We start from the raw sequence: 16,666 nt of genomic DNA, 5'->3' as shown, positions 1-16,666 counted from the left end.
CTTCAGTAGGTACATTTATGTAATATACTGATTATGAGGCGACTCGTACGTTCACCATAGATCAAGAGTTTAGTATGTACAAATCAGGTGGAAAAAAGGATCGCATGAAATCAGAATTAGAGAAATATCTTGATGGGGATATTGAAATGCATAGAGACAAATTTGACATACTAAAGTGGCGGAAAGTAAACACCTAAAGGTTTTCCATTCTTTTCAAAATGGCTCGGGATGTATTGGCAGTTTCAGTCTCAACTATTGCCTCAGAATCCGTATTTACTATCGGTGGTCGTGTTCTTGACACTTTTAAGAGCTCTTTGTCTCCTAAAATAGTGCAAGCACTTATTTGTACTCATGATTGGATACGGAAAGACTCCAAAACCAATTAGCATTGAAGAGGATTTGAGTGAACTTGAAATAGTTGAGAAATGTACTTATTTTTTTTCTTGTATTTTGATTATTGTTCAATTCTATGTATTCTACTTATATATTTTACTTGTCTAACTATTTTCTATTTTATTTTAGAATTGACAAAGTTGGGAGTTGATTCAACAGTTATTGACATTTAATGGTGCTAACTGCTACTTGTAAATTTTTGACAAGGTACTAAAACGGTAGAAACTCATTGTGTAATGTTACATTTTTAATCTGTTTGACTTTCTCTAATAGTTCTTTCACTTTTTATGTTTAATACTTGACAGGTCGAGGACTCAAGGATGAAAATGTGATATGAGCTGGTTGCTTTTTTAGTCTGTAGGCATTAGAATTTAGGAGGTCTTGGCTTTATTGTTGTTACTGAAATGATTTACAAAAATCTCTGATAATTTATTGATGTGATTGAACTCTTTTTTTTGGGTATTTATGTAAAGTTTTAAGTATTTGTGTCCATAAGTTACATTTTAGACTTACATGAATTTACTTTAGTGAATGACTTTCATTTTGAAAAATTGACCCCTCTACATTTTTCAAAGCTGACAAAACCCAAACCCGACTGTCGGCTTTAGGTTCGGGTTCATTTTTTTCCAACCGACATGTCGAGTACCCGACCAAAATAACCCGAACCCGAACAAGCAGTCCCGACGCCCACCCTTAGTCAGGGTACGAACTGTCCAAAGGGGGCCTAACCACTGACAATTCCAGACTAGGAATTTCATGGCTCCAGGCGGGACTGCCTAGTAATTTCCGCCGATATGGATTCAAATGTGTCATCAGCCAAATGCATCTACGTTTCGCCTTACGAACAAAGCCATCTTCATACTCAATGAGTTGAATCCCTCGAGTCCATTTCCTTGGTCATCCCCTAGTACCCCTACCAGCTTAACGCCCACACTTACCTCCTCCCTTGCAGGAAGCTAGACCCCTCAGTGAACTGAAAAGGAACATTGGTCAGATTCAACTCCATATCATCCGCTTGTTTGGAGGAAGCCCTTATTGCTTTGTAGATCTCACCTCTCTTAATCTTCCCCACATTCTGATGGTGCACCAAGCCTGTTCTCACCTCCTCTAAGAGCCCCATCTCCTGTAGGTTGTTCCTGCCTTGCCCCCGAACCACTGGATTATCCATTCGGATCAGCACACTTTCTACCTCTTTCTCTCTTCGATCCATTGCTGACTGGTTTGACTCAAGCTCATCTCCACTATTGTCCCCTCGAGGTTTGGATTACGAGTATGACTCTACACACTTTGTCCAATGGCATGTGTTCGTACATTCCTGCCTCTATGATCCTTACTAAAGTTCCAGAAAATCACAGCACCAGTAGAATTTTGCGGCCGCCGTTGACTGGATGAAGTCGGCGTGGATTTTCTCTACTCAGGCAGCCCTTGCAAACTTTGCCTTGCTGGAATTGGCGCCCTCAGCCAATGTCCATGAGGTGTCGCCTCCCCCAACTCTCGATAGCCTTTCTCAAACCGCACTTCACAATATTTATTGATACAGCCTAGGCATCCACATAAAAAGTAAAAATTTGAAAGTCGTACATATGTGAATCGCAGCTCCTCTCTCGACACCGATTGAATCTTTAAATACCTCTTCAGCGGTTGATTGACATTCAAACCGATGCGAATTCTTAAAGTAGCGCCCTACGAGCAACCTGAATCATCAGCCTCCATGTCCCGGAACAACCCAGCCTGTTTCCAATAAATGTAGCTACTCGCTAGTTCATCATATTCAAAGGAGATCATGATGAATATGGACATAGAAATCGCAAGTATCCAAGTCAACCTACATTGAATTCTCCAGCGCCCTGACGGTATTCAGGATGAGAATGTTCTTCTGGAAACTCCACGAACACTCGTCCATGACACGCTGTCTATTTATGATATGGTTGAACCGTAATAGAAAACGACCCTCTTGCAACAGCTTAATGTCTAGCCCTTTAACTGGCAACAACATGCTCTGGATGGAAGAGCACAGTGCCTTGAAACGGTATGGTTAAGTCGAGAGAAATCTGCCCACTAGGCACAAATTATGCACTCCTAGAATTCGATCGCTACAAACCACTGGACATGAGAACACCCTCTTCTTCCTCATTCGTAAGTTTTTAGGCTTTATTCAGACAATCTAAACCAGGTTCAATACTCCCCAAAGAAGAACTCCGAAAGGATGCAAACGGAGAACCTCGCACTACTGCTATGAATGCGATCCTTCAGTAGAGTTGGAGTAGAACAGGCAACCTGAAAGCAAACCAAAGCCATAAGACCAGACCACACAAAACTAAGAGTGGAAGAATGATAAAAGGAAAACCTACATGAAGCAAAAAAACAAAGAACACAAAATAGAAAATCAAAATAAAAGAAACAAAAGCTCCCCCAAGCCCAACACGACAGATACGAGTGAAACCTGTGAAACTGCCAAAAACCTATCAAGACTCAACCAGAAAACCCAGGGCAAGCAGATCGGTCTGAAGTTACTGGCAAGAAAACCTCGTACTCCGTGGATTGGAGCAACACGAACACCTTACCCTACAGCTCCGGCCAGACACTCCGATGTCACAAGAACAGAGTTAAACGCAAACAGGGACTCTCATGTAGCAAGAACAAAGACTTCCATGCAGAGAGAACTAGGGAATGTTATACAATTTACACTAAATTAATTATTACTTAGTACGTTTAATATCTTCGTGTAAGTGTGCTCGATTTAACACTCAAGCTATAATAGGTCCCAATGCAAATAATTCGAACTTCTTTATTTCTTTTGTAAAAATGCGTTGATTTTTTAAATCAACTAACGTACCATTACAATATTCAGTATACAATACATTAATATTTTAGAGTAAATTATATTTTTCCATCTGAATGATGTTCGTATTTACACTTTGCCATCAGAACTATATTTCGTGTCAACTTACCATATAAACTTTGCAAAATTTGCACTTTGCAATATATGACATTTTTTTGTTAATTTTTTGGCTATAAAAGCATCACATGTTGTACATATGTGAAAAATAGAATATCAAATAACTCTTAAATATCACATGTGCACTGCATGTGATGCTTTTTCGATAAAAAAAATGATTAAAAAATAGTTATAAATGATAAAGTGCAAAATTTTATAAAGTTTAGATGATAAGTTTATAAAAAAAAACTTTAGATGTTAAAATACAAAAACAATCATAATTCAGGAAGCATGATTAATCCATAATTTTAAGTCAACCAATAAAATACAACAATATTTCTTCAAATAAGCTTTAATATAATTAGCCTAAAGTTTTAAATTCAAAATTCTAAAACCCCAGCTTGAATTTTTTAATGTGAGCTGAAGCCTGCACCTCAAAATCTTCGATACCCTTATCCAAATGCTCAGTACCTATGTCGACTGAGATTTTCGATTCTTTATTTCAATTTCATATTTTATTTTAATGTTTTATATATGTTTAGGTTCTATACGTATGATGAACTTCAGTAACATTTGTATTTATAATGTCATTAAAAGAAATATCATTTTTTATTAATTGCTATAATTGAAAGAAAAAGACTGTAGCAGATATTAATTTAACACATGCAACGATTATTATTTGTTGTTCTGCAAACAAGATCAAAATATTTGTTGCAACTTAAAACTATCACATATATTTTGCCCATAGATAAAATCATAACAAATATATTAATTAACTGTGATCAAAACTTATTTTTATATCGATTTTATACAATAATATTCTTTTCCCGTGGTTAAATTATAGAGTAGGGAATAAATTTCTTTTAGTGTGTATATATTTTATACAAAATATAGCATGAATTAAACATATGGAGTAAAAGACCAATTGTCTACTCCATCCCACGTTTTGAATTTGCTATGTTAGGACCATAACATGATGGACAAGTAATCGTCGGCAATGGACTGCTTAATCCTTTCCTTAAAATTTAATGTAATTATATATAAATCTCATATGCTATACAAAATTACATTTAGTATGTATGATGTGTACTTTCGTCTAATAAATAAGTCTCTTTATTAATAAAATTTGCTGAATTTGTTGGTACTAACAAAAAGATTGAATGAAAATTGAAAATTTATTTTCGATTGACTTATTACTGATTTATTACAGGTCAAATAGTCTCTTTCTAACTGAACTATCCTTATAAAGGTGAAGATATACCTTCTCATATTGTATTATATGTAAAGACATATGAGGGTAATTTTATCATAAAAAGGTTTATTTGACCTACAATAAATCAATAATAAGTCAACCGGGGAGAAACAAATATATATATATTTTTTCTGATTTTTTTGTTAATATCAACAAATTTCGTGAATTCTGAACAACGAATAGACTTATTTATTAGACGAAAGCAACATTAAGAGTGTTATATTAAATGTAATTTGTCAAAATTATAAAACATATATATATATATAATTACACTAAATCCCAATAAAAGACTGTGTAATTATCCCTGAATATGAAGGACAAGTAAACGTGGGCAATGGCGTCAAGTAAAGTAAAAGGGCCATTCATTATAATGAGTGACATTTATTTAATAGGAAAAGAAAAAAAAATTAAAAGAAAAACTGTGTGATCCGTGTAAGATTACTAGTACCATGTTTTGAGATGCATATCTATCTATCTATTAATCTATTAATATATTACTAGTAATTTTTTACATGTACAACTTCTTTGAATCATTTAAAATAAAATATTCATAAAATATTTATTATTTAATAAATTTGATCCAGGTCGAATTATTCGATCTCTTGAGACGATCTCACTGCAGATAGATTAACTCTTCCGAATCAGGTTTCGGGTCCCCTGAGAATAAAACACGAACCGTAAGCTCGTCGGGCACGTCCCCAACAATGACCCTCTGACGCTCAAGTTAGGTTGATCGAGTGAAATGTATGCGATCTCAAAGTTTCAGCTCGATTAATGCACAACAGTTACCTCATTTATGGCGTATCGGGGTCTATTTATAGAACACAGTTGTACGTCAAGTACTGGGCCACGTGGCCTTATCTTGCTGGTTCACATTCTGATCGAACGGTCGTCATTGTCCCGATCTTTCATCAGTCTATGCGACTCGGGTCGGGTCCTTTGCGACCCGCCCGCTACAAAACACGCAGATCCTGGTCGCGGAAATGACTATAATGCCCTTAATGAAGGGCGTTTCAGTCTTTTCGCCGGGGTGATATATATATACCCATCAAAATTATATATAAAATAGTAAATGAATATTAAATTTATAAACAAATAATAATAAAAAAATAAAATTTTGAAAAAAAAAAGAATGGTTATCGAAAGGTAATGGGAAAGTGGAAAATTAGATAGTGGTAAAAAGTTAATAAATTAAATTAAATATTAAATTGACATGTCAAAATAATTGAGACACTGATTCACTCCTCTTTAATTATACATAGTATCTATTAATATATATTTGAAGGGTGTCCTTTGACCAAAATTTAGCATTTTTCACCAAATTCTCAATTCTTAGAATTTTAAATTTTTTTTAATTATATAATACTCTATTTAGTAAGTAGGCATTAATGGCATATATTATCTATTAATATATATATATATATATTTGAAGGGGTGTCTTTTAACCAAAATTGAGCAATTTTGACCAAATTCTCAATTCTTAGAATTTTTAATTCTTTTAGTAAGTAGACATTAATCGCATATGGTATAATTTTTAAATGCATTTGACACATTTAAATTACAGCCCTATTTGTTATTACATTTTGTGATGTTGAGAATCACTACAAGAAAAATTCCCAATAGCTACGAAAAAATTAAGTACTAAAATCGGTATCGAGCTAATTAGCAAATAAAATTTTCGTTGCTAATCTGCATCATTTAATATGTATTTTGACAATTTTTTGCTAAATCCGTAATCAAGTAAATTTCATTTCTAAATTCATTAACAAGTAAAGTTCTTGTTTTAAATAATATAAATATGCAACGAAAATTTTACATAACAATTACCTCGAGATTAATTTTCTTTTGTTGCTATTGAACTATTTTTTTGTAGTGAATATTTATTCTAATATATATATATATATATATATATTCCATTACCACATATATATTTGTAGTACACACTATATATCGATTTTCTTTTTACAATTTAATTAAAATTTTACACTGTATTCTAATTCTTTTTCTTTAATGCGAGGAGAACTTCAGTTCATTATTTGATTTAAAAAATATAGTTACAAATTAAATTTATTTAATTTACTAATTTTATTTATTATTAATTCATACTTTTGAATATGATCTCCTGGATTTTAATTCTATCATCTAGATTTTCAAAGTTTTTCTTATTTTTTTTAAACTAAGAGCGATAAATTACTATTAATTAAAATAAATTGATTATAATCATTGATGTCGGATATCAATCATTACAACAATTATATTTTGATCGATAATATATAATAAACGAAATCTAACCAACACTTACCTATTACAGTTGATATAATAACTACTATTCAGTAGACACAACCTCCTACGCATAAGATGCATTTCGAACCAATGACCTCTAAGATGATAGATCTCAACTTCGTCAATTGAGCTAAGTTTCATCGGCCATTATTTTCGTTATTTATCAATAGAACATTGAAGTTCCTCATATAATTAATGTAACTTCAACGTCAGATTTAAAAAGTATAATAATTGACTTTATATACATGTATCAATATTATCTTTTTAAAATTCATAATTTTCAATATAATCATCTTTATTCTAGCTCAACGTATAATTTTAAAATTGGATTAATTTTTTAGTTAAACATGTCTATTATCTACTATCTTTATTATCATTTATATTTGACCTCAATAATTGAATTTTGACCAAAACTCTAAAATTAATGATCTATTATTATAAATTAGTCCGTAATTGTTCAACTCTGACCACAATTTTAAAATTATTTAATAATCTACAAAAAGTCTAATTGGTTGGTTTAATTTTAGCAAGAATTAATTTGTTTAAACAATATCAGTTAATAAAGAAACTAAATCCTTAAAATTTTGCATGAAAAAATTTAATTGATTAGTTTAATTTTACCATAAATTCTTATTTTTTCTTTTTTAAAAAGATAAATTATCAAATTAAATTCATATAAAATTTGCATGAAAAAATCGAATTAATTAGTTTAATTTTGTTATTTTCCTTAGTAAACTTCCATTTTGACGGTTGGCATGTCGCTAAGGTTGTTGTTCCTAAAATTTTGCATGAAAAAATCTAATTGATTGCTTTAATTTTACTAGAAATTTTAAATTCATCTTTTCTAGAAAGATCAATTTCAAACTAAAATAATATAAAATATGCACGAAAAAAATCTAATTAATTGGCTTAATTTTAGAAGGAATGTTAATTTCTTCCGTTTTAAAAAATTTACTTACCAAATTAAATTCTAAAATTTTGCATAGATATAAACAAACCAAGTCTGGATATTTAAAGAACACAGAATTAAGCAATAGTTGATTAAATTTCCTCAAAATTTCATAATTTTCCTCAGCAAACTTCATTATTCAAACGACTGATCATGTTGCTAAGGTTATGCTATTGAGTATATATTAATTATATTTTCATATTTTACTTAATCATCCTATAATAATTGTTTAAATATGTAATTGGAATTCTAATTATTTTCCTCTGCAATCTTACACTCAAAGGGGCTAACTTTATTATAATCTAAAACAACTACAAATTATTTTGACCGTATACATGACTCCACTAGAACGGTGAGTCGAGTAAAAGTCAACCATCTTTCTTATTTGAATGAAGTTACTATGACATTTATTAGCTATCTTTCTATCTATTATTATGTAAAGATAATTCAGATTCGAAAATTTAGAGATGGAATTGAATCCGTCTTTATTAAAGACGGGCTTAGAGATCAAAACCTTTTTTTATAATAAATTATTGGGACAAACTGCATAAAACCTTCTGTGTTTTAAAAGGTATGGAAAAAAAAAAAAAAAAACCTCCTATTATGAGAATAGGGTAAAAGCTTTCATATGTTTTGTAAAATTCAGCTCAACAGTCCCCTCTCCATTAAATCTAATTAACGGTGTTAATTTTTAGAAAATGAACGTCATACCTTACTTAATATATATTATTTCTTATTTTAATGACCGTTGGATCTTTTTTGATCAAATATTGATCGTTCGACCTAATCAAGTAATCTCAATCATTAGATTTTAAAAAAAAAAAAATTTAGATTCAACAAATTATTTAACTTATATTATACATAAATAATTTAAAATTTTAAAAAATATTTTATTATTATATATTAAAAAAAAAAACTAACTACCCCATGCCACCCTTACCCCCATTCCCCCCCCCCCAACACCCCACCACCATCTCGTCACGACGGCTCCGTTTATTAAAATCGTCTATCTCCCTAAATTTTTTATCAAATTGAGTGAGCTTAGTCTCGTTGGAATCGTCTTGAAAAGACGAGTCTGATGGTGGTAGTTTGAGATTGAGATTCGATCGAATGAAAACGAATCGACGGCAAACATGTTCGGCGGTCATGGCTTAAGCCCAATCTCTCTGATTGACGAAAACTCAAATTGTAGGTCTGAAAATGTTCATATTGAAGAGAGGATTCGAATGATACCATTGGCCATCAGAAACTCGTCCGAACGGTGCCAGAAACTTAAGAACAAGTTTTCGGTTAAAAAGGGGTGAAAGTGTTCAGTTTTTTATTTTTTTAATTAATTTTAATTATATTAATTAAAATACATTTGAGTTAATTAAGAATATTTTAAATAATTATAATATTTAATTTTTTAGCTAATTAAAGAATAATTATAATAATAATTATTATAATTAAATATATATTTTAATTAATTAAAATAATTTTAGATTTAACAATTAACAATTATAAAATTATTTGAATTTAAGTATAAGTTAATTTAATATTTAATATTGAATAAATTAACTATAATTTAACATTTCAATTTAAATTATAAAAAAAAATACAAAAACAAAACAAAAATAAAGAAAGGGCATTTTAGTAAAACAACACCTAAAAAAATGGTAAAAAGTAGTTAAAAAAATACCCCTACTTGCACAAAGAGTGTGTGTAATGCACCTTCCGTTAATTACTAACGGAAGCGGTGTTTATTGCTGAGTTTTATAAAACACAGGAGGCTTTTAGCCTATTCTCATAACATGAGGGTTTTTGTTCCACACTTTTTAAAACACAGAAGAATTTTATACATTTTGTCCTAAATTATTGATAATTTTTATATTAGAGACGGATTTCGAGACAAGTATATCATTTCGCTAAAATATGTTATAATCCGTCTCAATATCCATCTCTGATACTGTTAAATGATTTCTTCAAAAATCGGGATGGCTGACACTTAATTTTTTTGGTTAATTCTGTTTGCATTTCCATAGCTAATTTATTTTTAATTTAGCTACGGAAATTTTCGTCTTTGATGTTGTAAATAGGATTTTTTTTATTTATGAAAATATTAAAACACAAAAATAAGAATTTTTTTATTTATGAAAATAATAATTAAGTTGTAAAATTTTATATGACATGATAAAATATATATATTTGTATAATTATAATGCATTATTTAATTTTAATTAATTATAATAAACTAAAAGTAAACTTTTTATTAATTTTTTCTATTTTAATAAAAACCTCTCATTCCTCTTAATGTTTTCTCTCACCAGCGGCCACCCTCTCTTCTTCTCCCTTGACGTTTTCTCTCTTGTCAACTCATTCTTCCTCCAGCGACCATTAGGGTGGTCATTATTCGGTTAAACCTGTCGAATAGAACCAAACAGTAAATTCGGTTCAAACCAAAAACCAAACTGAAAAATTCGGTTTAATATTTGTTCTTTTTTTAGTGAACTTAAAAATATTGAAGAAAATTTTGAATATTCATCAACCTCTTCTGAATCTGAAGAAGAAGTACCTTCTTCTTCATGTAGACAGGAGGAAAATTCACATCAGGAGTTTTATTAATTAATGACAAAATTTAAAGAAATGAAAAAAAATAAATATTCTCATTGATAATCATATTATCAAATTACTTAGAGAAATAAAAGATCCTGAAGTTAGGGATATCATTTTGAGTAGAATTGACAATAATAATAAAGCCTCCATGTCTGATCTATCGGATGGTTTCATTTCCATCCAAAACTGAGCACAAAATTATCCTAATTGGCTTTTCTCTATTAAATTTTGTCTTTTAATTTTTCGGTTTAGTCTAATTTCATTGCATAAATTCAATCCTTCTTGGATGCAAGTTCCAATTAACTTTCCATAAGTATATTGATTATAATTAATGTGCATGTCTCATTTTCTCAGGACATTTCTAACCCTTCTGCAAAAGATGAGGGAGGCTTAACTCTACTAAGGAATACGTCTTTATACCATCTAAATGAAGTTAATGTCTTACATTTTAAATTCTGTAATAGTGTTTGAATATTTTCACTATAATCCGACCATCTATCTGTAAAATGTTCAAAAATGTTGATAGCTAATGTATAAATTGCTTTTTCTTCTGAGATAATATTTTCAATTTTTACGGTATTAATATTTCATCTTTATCAGTTTGGCTGAGATACTTATTCCACCATCTCTTTAATTGGCCAGTAAATTCTGCTATGATCATTTTGGCAATAGCTTTATCGAAATTATTATTTTCTTTACATATAGTACTATTCATATTCATTCTATGTATAGTATTATAAATTTGTGTTTATGTAAATTTATCAATGTTCCATTCATAAACTTATATAAAATAAATTATATCAATAAATACATATATATATATATATATTTATTGAGAATTGACCAAATAACTCATGAATCTCTCTCTCTCTCTCTCCTGTTAACTCTAATTATTTCAGCAATTCCTCAAACCAATTTCCCGCAATTTCTCAAACCAATTTCATCAACACTCTCTCCTCTAATCCTCTCTCTCTCTCACGGCGGGAAGGAGACGACGGGAACGAGAAAAGAAAATTCCGATTGCAATCTGTAACTCTCTCTCTCGCGGCGGCTCCGACTCCATTGGCACAATTTCTTTCTGACGTCATTAACAGGTAATTTTCTTCTTTGTAATTTTTTTTACAATTTGTAGAAGAAATTTGAATGCTTTGAAGGTGTTTGTTGAAATGTCTGATTGAACACCATTACGTTCTTCTCTCCGGAATATTCATTTTTTTTGCTGAAATATTTTGGGGTGATCCTCTCTCTTAAGGTATGCTGTGATGTCGTAGTCACTCTTGCTAATTCGTTTTTCTTGGAATATTCGTCGGATTGTTCATTAATGATTGTGATGTCTGGATGAGTAGTTTGGTGTCGGGTTTGTCTTGTGTCCTTCCATTATGTGGGAATGTATGGGGGAATTGCGGGAAATTAGTTTGAGGAATTGCTGAAATTATAAAGGATTGTAGGGATTGATTCGTTTTGAGTAATTAATTTCCTGTTAATGGATTGCTAGCTGTGGGAGGAGAAGAATGCATGAGCTTTATCTTCATCTGAGGATGTTGATGAGTGTGAACAGAGTGTAAGAGTTTCTTTTATAGAAAATGCTGCTCAGGATCTTTGATTAAGGTCACACTTATTTTGTATGAGGGTACATACTTTATTATTTTGCGATCTAGGTGATGGTTCCATCCTTTGGGTATTGTCTGGGGATTTAAGATTTCAAGTTCTGTATCATAAATTGGTTTTGATCATATTTCTACTGGTTGAATGATATCTAATGACAGTTGGTACCTTGTTATTTGTGGTTGATGTGTTAATTCTGTGATATGTTCATCTAAATGCTCAAATTCTAATATGTTATATAAAAAAACTCATCTTTGATGAGGAGCTTACTCATAAAGGATTAAATGTTTTATATATTAAACTGTAAAATCCTTTCTACTTTGTCCTTTATCCTAATATCCAAACTCTGTCCTTTATCGTAAGCATGTTCATATATTAGAGGTTGAGTTATCATTACATCAAATTTGATTAAATGTTAATTCCTCTTTTCTTATATCAGTCGATCAAAAATCTTGGTACTCAAAATAATAGCTAATTAAGATATCAAACAACAAGCTACATAAATCACATTCTCCTTTAATTATATATATATATTTTTTATCTAACTTCCTTTCTCTATCAAGTATATCAAAAATCGCTAAAAATTATAGAATAATGAATATCGATTGCAGTTGGATGTGGAGACGATTGGATGATAATGGATTTCTTTTAAATGAATTCGTAACAAGGGTTGATCATGTGTTCTTTTACTTTGCCTTTGATAACCCACGATTTCTGAATAATGAACAAATTAAATGTCCATGCTCTAAATGCGGCAACATGAGATTTTTGAATCCGAGTGATGCACATTTACACATAGTAAAAAATGGATTTAGTCGAGGTTATAGTATCTGGCACACATATGGTGAATCCTTGAACACAAGAGATGATGTGGAGGGTTCTTCAATCGCTCCTCCGGTAGAAACATCTCGTTATAGAACAATGGTGATGGATGCTATAGGCCTTGAGTTCAGCTCAAACTTCACGTGTGATGAGCAACTGTCTAATCAAGAATCGCAAAGTTTTTTAACTTATTAAAAGATGCTGACGAACCATTATGGGATGGGTGCAAAAATCACACAAAACTCTCTACTGTGGCCCAATTATTAAGTATCAAATTGGAGTACAATTTACCTGAAGCTTGCTATGATCGACTTGTGTCAACAATCAAAAGCATGTTACCTGAAGATGAAAAGTTGCCAGATAACTTCTACATGACCAAAAAATCACCTAGGTAAACTTGGTCTAGGTTATGAAAAAATTGATTCTTATTTAAACAATTGTGTATTGTATTACAAAGAGAAGAAGGGCCTTCAAGAATGCCCTGTATGTTATCATCCTTGATATAAGCCAATCAAGGCAGGATCACAGAAAAAAGTACCTTTCAAGATGTTGCGTTATTTGCCTTTGATATCTAAGCTCAAAGGGTTATATGCATCTAACTACACCTGTGAACACATGACATGCATGCAAATAATCATTGCAACCAGGAAAGTTTGGCACATCCATCTCATGGAGAGGCATGGAAACATTTCGATCGCACTCATCCATCATTTGCTTTAGATGCATGTAATGTGCGAGTTGGGTTATGCACAGATGGTTTCAGTCTATTTGGGAATTCTAGTATTTCTTACAGTTGTTGGCCTGTTATTATTGCTGCATATAATCTTCCCCTATGGATGTGAATGCAAAAGCCTTTCTTGTTCTTGAATATAGTTATACGGGGCCTAAAAAGTCCAGAAAAAAAATCTTGATATATTTTTACACCCATTAATGGACGAGCTAAAAATATTATGGACAATTGGGGTGCAAGCTTATGACATGTGCAAAAAATAAAATTTCAACAAATAGTTGTTCTTTCATGGAAGATCAGTGATTTCCTTGCAAATGCCATGGTATCTGGATGGAGCACTCATGGGGTGTTGGCATGTCCTTGTTGTATGGAAATGACAAAATCTTTCAGACTTTGTTATGGAAGAAAGGCATGTTGATTTGATTGTCATCGTCAAATTTTTGCCTCCTGACCATCCCTATAGAAGACAACCCTACATTTTTCGGAAGGGAAAATGTGAAAATGATTCTCCACATATGCGCTTAACTGGAGAAGATATGCGATAAAGGGCGGATGAACTTTCTGACACCATCTTCGAAAAACCACCAAGTGATACACATCCAATTGATGGATTTGGCAGGACACATAATTAGGTTAAAAGGAGCATATTTTGGGAGTTACCATATTGACACACAAATCTTATCCGACATAATCTGGATGTTATGCTATTGAAGAAAACGTAAAATAAAAGATAATATCAGATCTCGAAAAGATTTGGAATTGTATTGTAGTCTTATTGAGATACATTTGCTTGAAGGTGCAAATGAAAAAATCTACAAACCCAATGCATCATATACTTTAAGTAAAGAACAGAAGAAAGAATTGTGCTCTAGGGTAAAATCATTAAAGTTATTTGATGGGTATTCCTCAAACATTGCTCGTTGTGTGAATGAAGAAGAATGCAAATTTTATGAAATGAAGATTAATGACTGTCATGTGTTCATGCAAAAATTACTCCCAATTGCATTTAAAAATTTACTACTGAAACATATTTGGGAAGCACTGGCAGAACTCAGCACTTTCTTTATGGATCTATGTGCAACTGTATTGCGTGTGGAACACATGCAAAAACTTGAGAAGATCATTGTTGAGATATTGTGTAAGCTTGAGAAAATTTCCTCCCCAAGCTTCTTTGATTCCACAGAACATCTACGAGTTCACTTTGTGTATGAAGCTAAGGTTGGTCGGCCTGTATAGTATCGATGGATGCATCCATTTGAGAGGTATTTTTTTAAAGTTCAATTATCTTATATAACTAGAAAATATAACTTATCTTATGTAAATTAAAGTTTTAACAAATTTTAGGTTTCTATACCATTTGAAGAAGAAAATTGGAAATCGTGCTCGACTTGAAGCATGAATTGTTGAGGCGTATATGATTGAAGAAGTCTCAACATTTTGCTCTTCATATTTTGAACCACATGTAAATTCCCGATTGAATCAGGTTCCACAAAATGATGATGGAGGAATGGTAGATTCTTGTGAAAGTCTATTTTCTACACATCCTTGGACCACTTCATTTTAGAATTGCAGTTATATATCTCGATGACGATGAGATGAATGCTGCATATAGATATGTCTTGATGAATTATGAGAAGATCGGTTCATTGCTGCAGTGAGTGATCTAACTCGTGTATTATGTCCTCACAAATATTTCGATTGACTTGTGTTTATAATTAACATATGATCATCACAACTTCTGTAGGAAATTTGATGAAAAAATAGAAAATAATTTCCAAGAATAACTGACATGGAACTTGTAACGTTGCGGGACACAGATTTTTCTCGATGGCTACTTGCTCATGTAAGTAATAGATTACTTTCTAACAATGTAAATATTAGAAAATTCAAAATTATGTTATTTTATAAAGTATTATTTTTTCATAGATTTGAGATACCCGTAACGAAGTTGACGACCTCATAAGAAAGTTGGCTCATGGCCCCAGTCGACGTGTTTCTTGCTATAAAGGGTACTTTGTGAATAGATTCAAATTCCAAACTTTGGAGTATGGGCATTCTAAAGCAACATCAAATTATGGTGTATGTGTTTTGAGGAGTACCTAGAATGAATATGAAGTTGATTATTATGAAATTTAGGAAGAAGTTATAGAGTTGGAGTATTACGGGATAAGACGCGGGGTTGTCTTGTTTAAGTGTCATTGGTATAATACTTCTAATAAAAGGCTTACGTGCCACATATTTTGTCTTGTGAAAATTAACCATAAATTGAAATAAAAATCAAACGGCTCTTTTTATATTGGCTTCCCAAGCTCAACAAGTCTATTCCACAAAATTTTTGAGCACCATAAGAGAAAGACGTAATTGGTGGGCAGTATGCAAAGTAAAGGCTACCGGTAAATTTGACGTCCCATTAGCTGAAGGATAAGACGAGAATATTGAGCAAAGAGTCAATATTGCTTTTCAATAGGATGAGACATCTGATCCACACCAAATTTTGGTTGAAACTGATCGAGATGAGATCAATATTATTCCGAATGGTGTGGTAGAAGAAATAGGTGCAAATGAATTTGAGGGATTTCAATATGGTGTAGATTTCAATGAAGTCATAATAGAGGATGAAGATCAATGGAAAGGAGAAGAATTCGAACTAGAAGATGATGAGCAAGAAAAAGAATATGATTAAAATGAAAGTGATGAGGATATGGACACTGTTCATGTAATTTTATTTATTTAATATTTCATTCTATCGCTTTATATGCATTTCATATTAGCCTTGTTCATCATAGTGATCTCATTCTTAGTCCTTAATAGTTTTTTGTTTTTCTTTGACACAGGATGGTGACTAGAGGACGAGCTGGCAAACGTGGCCGAGGGCGGGGTCGGGGGTAGAGTAGAAGTTTGCACCTTAGAGATGAGAATGAGGAATTAGTGGGAGATCACTTACCACAACCTCAAGATAATCCAAGTTCTAATCCAAGTGAAGAGATGCGTGGACAAAGTATCTCATCTCGTATTCTTCCAAAAGGTTCAAACAGTGAAAGGCAAATAAGAAAAATTTTTCACTTTTGTTGTTATTATATTATTTCTTATGCATTAGACAAT

The 16,666-nt window shown here is 31.8% G+C and overlaps 1 long non-coding RNA gene across 1 annotated transcript; it reads left to right on the top strand.

Annotated features, from left to right (window-relative positions):
* The first annotated feature begins 11,255 nt into the window (after positions 1-11,255).
* Positions 11,256-16,410, top strand: LOC105167764 (uncharacterized). The gene is made up of 6 exons (XR_016066741.1): positions 11,256-11,501; positions 11,903-14,826; positions 14,909-15,218; positions 15,309-15,411; positions 15,498-16,280; positions 16,399-16,410. It is a non-coding gene; the product is annotated as an uncharacterized LOC105167764 (long non-coding RNA).
* The last annotated feature ends 256 nt before the right edge of the window (positions 16,411-16,666 follow it).

Source organism: Sesamum indicum, linkage group LG8 (genome assembly GCF_026168435.1).
Source record: "Sesamum indicum cultivar Baizhima isolate 11 linkage group LG8, ASM2616843v1, whole genome shotgun sequence".
Classification (NCBI taxonomy): Eukaryota; Viridiplantae; Streptophyta; class Magnoliopsida; order Lamiales; family Pedaliaceae; genus Sesamum; species Sesamum indicum.
Note: the sequence above shows the minus strand (reverse complement) of the source record. Positions and strands in the feature narration are given on the sequence as shown.